Source organism: Lepus europaeus, chromosome 3 (genome assembly GCF_033115175.1).
Source record: "Lepus europaeus isolate LE1 chromosome 3, mLepTim1.pri, whole genome shotgun sequence".
Taxonomy (NCBI): Eukaryota; Metazoa; Chordata; class Mammalia; order Lagomorpha; family Leporidae; genus Lepus; species Lepus europaeus.
Window position 1 is genome coordinate 101,431,466 of NC_084829.1, and position 7,977 is coordinate 101,439,442.

General features: G+C 38.7%; 1 pseudogene; it reads left to right on the forward strand.

Annotated features, from left to right (window-relative positions):
* Nucleotides 1-265: 265 nt before the first annotated feature.
* Nucleotides 266-2,773, forward strand: LOC133757030 (protein EFR3 homolog A-like; annotated as a pseudogene).
* Nucleotides 2,774-7,977: the final 5,204 nt, after the last annotated feature.

The following is a 7,977-nucleotide window of genomic DNA, read 5'->3' on the forward strand; positions in this document are numbered from 1 at the left end:
ATGTGGGGCCTTTAAAACATTAACAGAAAATTAATATAATAAAAATGGATAGACTTCAAAAAACATTTGGAGCGCGTCGTCCGGCACGGAGCGGGGCCGCCGTGGGCCCCCTGTTGCTGGCTTCGTTGCCGGAGCTGTGGTTTCCGTGTCTGTTCTATCCGCTCTTGCTTCCTCGACTTTCACCTGGGCTGCGCCTCCGCCGGCCCTCAAGATGCCAATGGCGAGGACTGCGCGGCCCCACCAAGCCTTGGTGCGGCGGCGAGCGCGGCTTGGGATCACAATGCCTACCCCAGCTTGTTGCTGCTGTTCTGCATTGCGTCCTCGCTACAAACGCCTGGTGGACAACATATTCCCTGACGATCCAAAAGATGGCCTTCTTAAAGCTGATATGGAGAAATTGACATTTTATGCAGTATCTGCTCCAGAGAAGTTGGATCGAATTGGTGCATACCTGGCAGAAAGACTGAGCAGGGATGCTGTCAGGCATCGCTCCTGGTGTGTTTTAATTGCCATGGAGGCATTGGACCAGCTTCTCATGGCTTGCCGTTCTCAAAGCATCAAAGCATTTGTAGAAAGCTTTCTTCATATGGTGGCGAAGCTGCTGGAATCAGGGGAAGCAAAGCTGCAAGTTCTTGGGACAAATTCTTCAGTGAAATTTGCAAACAGGCGTTATGACTTTTTTGTGTCTTGATTTAGTGCCATGTGTCATTCCAGTCATAGTGATCCAGAAATACGAACAGAAATCTGAATTGCTGGAATCAGGGGTATTCAAGGTGTGGTTCGCAAAACAGTTAATGATGAACTTCGGGCGACCATCTGGGAACCTCAGCGTATGGATAAGATTGTTCCATCCCTCCTGTTTAACATGCAAAAGATAGAAGAAGTTGACAGTCGCCTGGGCCCTCCTTCTTCTCTTTCTGCAGCTGACAAAGAGGAGAATCCTGCTGTGCTGGCCTAGAGCTGTTTCAGAGAACTGCTGGGTAGAGCGACTTTTGGGAATATGAATAATACTGTTAGACCAGTTTTTGCGCATTTAGATCATCGCAAACTGTGGGATCCCAATGAATTTGCGGTTCACTGCTTTAAAATTATAATGTACTCTATTCAGGCTCAGTATTATCATGTAATCCAGGAGATTCTAGGACACCTTGATGCTTGTAAAAAAGATTCTCCACGGGTTCGAGCGGGTATTATTCAGGTTCTATTAGAGGCTGTTGCCATTGCTGCTAAAGGCTCCATAGGGCCCACCGTGCTGGAAGTGTTCAATACTCTATTGAAGCATCTGCATCTCAGTGTTGAATTTGAAGCAAATGATTTACAGGGGGGACCTATAGGTAGTGCCAACCTAAACACAAGTTCCAAAGACAATGACGAGAAGATTGTGCAGAACGCTATCATCCAAATATAGGATTTTTTGGAAGTAAGCTGCCAGATTTTCAGAGGTCAGGAATCATGATGTTCATCATGGGGAAAGTACCAGTTTTTGGAACATCTACCCATACTTTGTATATCAGTCAACTAGGGGATTTGGGAACGAGGTGGATTCAGATAATGTTGCCGAGGTCTTTACTCACGGTAATCTTTGGATACAAAGCAAAGACAATTGTTACTGCACTTCCAGGGTCTTTTCTGGATCCTTTGTTGTCTCCAGCTCTCATGGAAGATTGTGAACTGAGACAGTTAGTTCTGGCAGTCATGCACAACCTCATGGATCTCCATGACAATAGAGCCAAGCTCTGGGAGATCAGAATAATACCAGATGTGGCTGACCTAAAGATAAAAAGAGAAAAAATCTGTAGACAAGATACAAGTTTCATGAAGAAGAATGGGCAACAACTGTATCAGCACAAATATTTGAGCTGTAAAGAGGAAGACAACGTTCAGAAAAACTATGAGCTACTTTACACTTCTCTTGCTCTTATAATCATTGAACTGGCCAATGAAGAAGTGGTTATTGATCTCATCCACCTGGTCACTGCCTTACAGGACAGTGTGATTATCAATGAGGATAATTTGCCAATGTTCCATTGGTGTGGAATCATGGCACTGGTTGCAGCGTACCTCAACTTTGTAAGTCAGATGATAGCGGTCCCTACATTTTGCCAGCATGTTAGCAAGGTTATTGAAATTCGAACTATGGAAGCCCCTTATTTTCTACCAGAGCATATTTTCAGAGGTAAGTGCCTGCTTCCAAAATCTTTAGAGAAACATGAAAAAAATGTATTTTCTGACCAACAAGATTGCAGAGTCGCTGGGAGGAAGTGGGTACAGCGTGGAGAGGCTGTCAGTTCCACATGTACCACAGGTAACAGATGAAGATCAACTTTCCAGAAGAAAAAGCGTTGGAGACACTGTGTCCATTCAGGTGGATATTTTACTGAATGGCATTAATCCTGATGACGTGGCTAATAATACTGAAGAAATAACCTTTGAAACATTGAAGAAAGCAATTGATACCAGTGGGATGGAAGAACAAGAAAAGGAAAAGAGACGTCTTGTCATAGAGAAATTCCAGAAAGCACCTTTTGAAGAAATAGCAGCACAGTGTGAATCCAAAGCAAATTTGCTTCATGATAGACTTGCTCAAATATTGGAGCTCACCATAAGTCCTCCTCCCAGTCCATCAGGAACACTGACCGTTACTTCTGGGCATGCCCAATACCAGTCTGTCCCAGTGTATGAGATGAAGTTTCCAGATCTGTGTGTGTACTGAGTGGCCCAGGAAGACCTCAGCATAGGATTTTAAAGCTTAAAATTAAGGCCAAGTTGAGTTTTCAGGGTTTACTTAATGCATATTAACATACTTGTTGAAAATAATGATGGAAATTATCTTTAACCAAATGCTTAGCATATCATATAAGAAGTTTTGGAACTATATATGATTTAGAGTACTTTTGAAGTTAGATTTATACCATGTAATTTGTTTTGAGGTTTCTTTTGACATTTAAAGTTGAATATGTATTGGTCTCACATTATTCCATTATTAAACGGTGTATTTTATTCTTTTCAGAAACAACTTTTTTTGCAAATAGTAAGCCTCCAGAGGATTGAAAACGTGTGATGTGTCTACTGTATTTCTTAAATGTCAACAGAACTGTTTAGAAATAGAATTACTTTTAATTTTTTATCTTCCAAAGCAAATACATACAATTATATTCCTACTCCTGGGGATGCAAAACTGTCCTGTGGCTTCCCATTCCCATGCTAACTTAGGTAAGTTGTGACAAGCATCTCTAGTCATTTACTGTGATAATATTGGGTAGCTATTCCTTAATGTGTTTACAGTAATGACATCTTGTGGAATAGTTTCCTAGAACATGACCCTAAGAATAGCCATATTAAAGCATCTAGTTTTTGTAATACTGTGTGTTTTTGCTAAAAGTTTGACCATTCTACTTGAGAGGCTTAGATCTTGCTCTTGGAATACTGAAATGTGCAATACTTTTTTTTTTTTATATCATAAGATGTATTCGTTTACAGGCCATGCTTTGAAATTATAATAGTATTTTGCTGTGGCTTCATTAATTATATGATATATATATGTATATTAATATATACTTGGCCGGCGCCGCGGCTCAATAGGCTAATCCTCCGCCTAGTGGCGCCGGCACACCAGGTTCTAGTCCTGGTCAGGGCGCTGGATTCTGTCCCGGTTGCCCCTCTTCCAGGCCAGCTCTCTGCTGTGGCCCGGGAGTGCAGTGGAGGATGGCCCAAGTGCTTGGGTCCTGCACCCCATGGGAGACCAGGAGCAGCACCTGGCTCCTGGCTTCAGATCAGCGCGGTGCGCCAGCTGCAGAGCACTGGCCATGGTGGCCATTGAAGGGTGAACCAATGGCAAAGGAAGACCTTTCTGTCTCTCTCTCTCACTGTCCACTCAGCCTGTCAAAAAATATATATATAAATACATGTAAATATATATATATATATATGTATATTTAGTATAGGAAAAAAAGGACATTTAAAACAGCCACTAGTTCAGCTGTGAGGAGTTTGTACATTTGATTTCTGTTAGGAGCACATGAATTTATAGTTTCATATTGTGCATTGGTTTAAATATTCATGGTCAAAAATTCTTCAAGTGGACTTTTAATTTGTGAGCTTCTTTTGATTTCCACTATCAGGATCACAGGTGTACCTTATACATATACTGATGGACATGAAACTAGGTACATTTTAGTGAATTCCATCACATTGTAAAAATGAACAATTCTCTTCCCAACTCTAATAAAATTATCTTAAGACATTTTTATAAAATGTTTATAGTTCAGATTCAATTTCCTCTTACACATCAAAAATTGTACCTTAAAATATAATTCAGTTTTGGTTTTTGTTTGAAAAATCATCATGAATAATGGAATGTTTTAACTTCGTTCTATAGTTATTTGGTCATCATTAGTAGAAGCAGAAAAAAAAAGTAAGGAAATGATAATGAAATACTTGAAAATTGTTGAATATTGAAACCAAAGGGCAACCGATTGAAAAGAATAGTTATTTTAAGCTGGAAACTGGTGCTAAAACGGTGAATTAAATGTCAGTGCACAAGACTTGTGTTCAGAGCAACAGTGCAGTCGCCACTGGAGGACTAGATGGCCCTGTTGTCACTGTCACTGCCTCTGATCAGATAAAATGCGTCACCAGTTAATAAGTCAAAGTTTATGTTATGGTTTTTCTTTTTATCTTTTGTATTTCTAAAGAAGGATGCGAATCCCTGCTGTACATTTAAAAAATCTAAGCAGGGGGACATACAAAACAATCATCATCCACTTGGATGTCATTTTATAGATCAACACTGTGTGCTTTTGTATGAAGATACATAAATTTCATAGTTTAAGAAAAGATATATATTAATTTGCTTTCATGCAAAACATAAACTTTGCTCTATAAAATTTCCCATTTCTCAGTGATTTAGAAATGCACGTACTGCATGCATAGGAAAACCATCACAGTTCATGTTCGTCACTGTTCTCTCCGTCTTTGTAAACTGTTGACTTGGTTTTTTTGGGATTTTTGTTGATGTTGTTTTGGAATCACAGAAGATTTCGTAAATCTTGGGTCAGTGAAGTGGTCTTGTTGACAAGGATTCCCAAGATATGGATCTTTTTTCTGGTGACCTACCATGTCTGTGGGAGGTTCTCCAGAGACTAGGAGAGCATACTGTATCGTAGCCAGTTCAGACAATGAAAGCTAGGATTTGCTGAAGTTCACTGTCTTGCTCTATTTTTGTAGTATATAAAACTCAATAAATTGTTAATCATTCTCATTTTTGCTGTATACAGTTGCTTATATCACTTTATTTTTTTCCTTGACGTTGAACAGGTAATATTTGAATGTTCCTTCTATATGTGTATTGACCATCACTGCATTGGTAGTGTTTGATTGTCACATACATATTCATGTACTTGCTTGGTACTTCTAAACTAATTATCTTTTAGGATACTAATACTACACTTTACTAGCAATTAAATTCCAATCCCTTCCCGAAATATTTCTCTTCTTTCTGTCTAGAAATGGAATTTGTCTTATCTGTGTATTAAATATAATGAAGTAGTTTTTTTTTGAAGTGTAAAAATTCACTGTGCAATTCATATGTAAGCAATAAAACAAAAATTGAATTAAAAAAACATTTGGACCAAAATAAAGTAGCACTAACTTATTATAACATTTATAGACAGGGTCTAGTTTGAGTCGTCAGGAAGAATGACATAAATTTAAAAAGAACCTCAATCACAGCAACATAAGGTCTGCTAAATTTTCCGCAAGACCAAGCATGAAAACTATAGTGAAGCTTTGTTTGTGGAATATTAAAATCATTGATATTTTGGGAAATTTTGTGGAGAGAATGTCCCTCTCAATCATCAATTTACAAATTGGTACTCATTTTAATGAGGGACTTTTTATGCTGAAGATAAGCTCTCAGCACAGATCATACACTTCAATTAGCAAGGAAAAAACTAATTTTGTGCAAGGCCTAATTGAAAAGGAGCAATGATTAGCAGCACAAATAAAAGGCAGCCACATAAATGTCTGCATTGGTTCAGCCTCGCCACAGTTCCTACTGAAAGATTACAGTAGTGCAAACTCTTCAATGGATGCCGAAACTGCTGTGCCCAGGTCAGCTGCAGACAAAAATGGAGCTTTTCAGGGAAATTTTAAGTAAGTTAAATCAAGATCTTCAAATAGTTCCTGGAAAAATTGTAATAGGAGATGAAACTTTGCTTTATCAGTATTAAGCTGAAGACAAAGCATAGTCAAAGCAGTAACTACCAAGATGTGGAAATGGTCCAACCAAAGCCAAAGCGCACGAGTCAAGAGCAAAAGCCAAGGTGACTGTTTGAGGATGCTCATGGCATTTTTATTAGCTTTCTGGAGAGCTGAAGAATAATATCTGCTTCTTATGGAATATTTAGGAAAAGTTGGCAAAAAAAAAAAATTAGCAGAATAAAGCCTGAGAAAGCTTCACCAAAGAGTCCTTCTTAACCACAGCAGTGCTCCTGCTTGTTCCTCTTATCATGCATCATATTATGAAAAGTTAAATTAGAAATCCTCAGCATCCACCTTACAGTCCTGATTTGACTCCTTCTGGCTTCATCTTGTTGCCTAATCTTAAAATATCCTTGAAATACACTCATTTTTCTTCAGTTAATAATGTAAGAAAGACTGCACTGACATGGTTAAATTCTGAAGACCCTCAATTATTCGAAGATTGCTTACATTATCTTGTGTCATCACTTACTAACTGTCTTCAACTTGGCTAAGATTGTATTGAAAAATAAGCTCTGGGGCAGGTATTGTGGCGCAGTGCATTAAAGCCGTGGCCTGAAGCGGCAGCATCGCATATGGGCGCCTGTTCGAGTCCTGATGCTCCTCTTCCAATCCAGCTCTCTGCTATGGCCTGGGAAAGCAGTAGAAGATAGCCTAAGTGCTTGGGCACCTGCACCCATGTTGGAGACCGGGAAGAAGCTCCTGGCTCCTGGCTTCGGATCTGCACAGCTCCAGCCGTTGCAGCCATCTTGTGGGTGAACCAGTGGATGGAAGACCTCTCTTTCTGTCTCTACCTCTCTCGGTAACTCTCTTTCAAATAAATAAAATAATAAATATTTAAAAAATAAGCTCTGTAATCTTTGTTTTTTAATCACTTTTTTGCATTATCATTTTGATGTACACTTGTGGTACGTTGTCTGTGTGTATTCTATTCCTAAGAATTTAAATATTACTATATTTTCCCATGTCTCAACTGCATTAAATCATCAATCTCTTCCCTGAATGTTCTGGGCATCTTTTGGATGGTGAGTCTTTCCTGTAGTTTCCTACTTTCCTCTTCTCAACTGGTGGATCATTTCTCCACCATATTCATAAACTAATGGTCCTGAATTTGGGATAAGTGTTCCCTTTGAGTTCCACACTTGATCTTAGATTATTTCTTTTATTTTTTCTACAGAATAATGAGTTTATGTCATTTATATATATATACTTGTTAATTTCTCCACACTCATGGAACAGTCCAATTTATATTAACTTTCTTCTTACTGCCATTCTTCCATGATGATCTTTAATTAAATATTAGTGATTTCATTGTACAAAGATAGTATTCCCATCAACCCATCCCTTCCAATGATTTTACTATGCACACTACCTCAGCCATTCTCTTGCATAGTCATGGCCTACACCTTACTATTACTTAGTAATTTTCCTCCAATCTTAATTCCAAGCACCCTGTACTCATGGATTGAAATATTTTCCTCCCCAAAATTCAAATGTTAAAAGTCCTCGGGTTTGAAGGTAGAATTCTTATGAAATATTTAAGATAAAATGAGTTCCTATGTACCAATGTGACTCTAATCCAATATTACTGATGTTCTTTCCAGAACAAAAGATTATGGCATAGCCATCTAAATGTGCAATGGATACATCATATGAAGAAAGAGGGAGAATCTAGTCATCTATGAATCGAAGTAAGAGATTTCAGAATGATGCTAA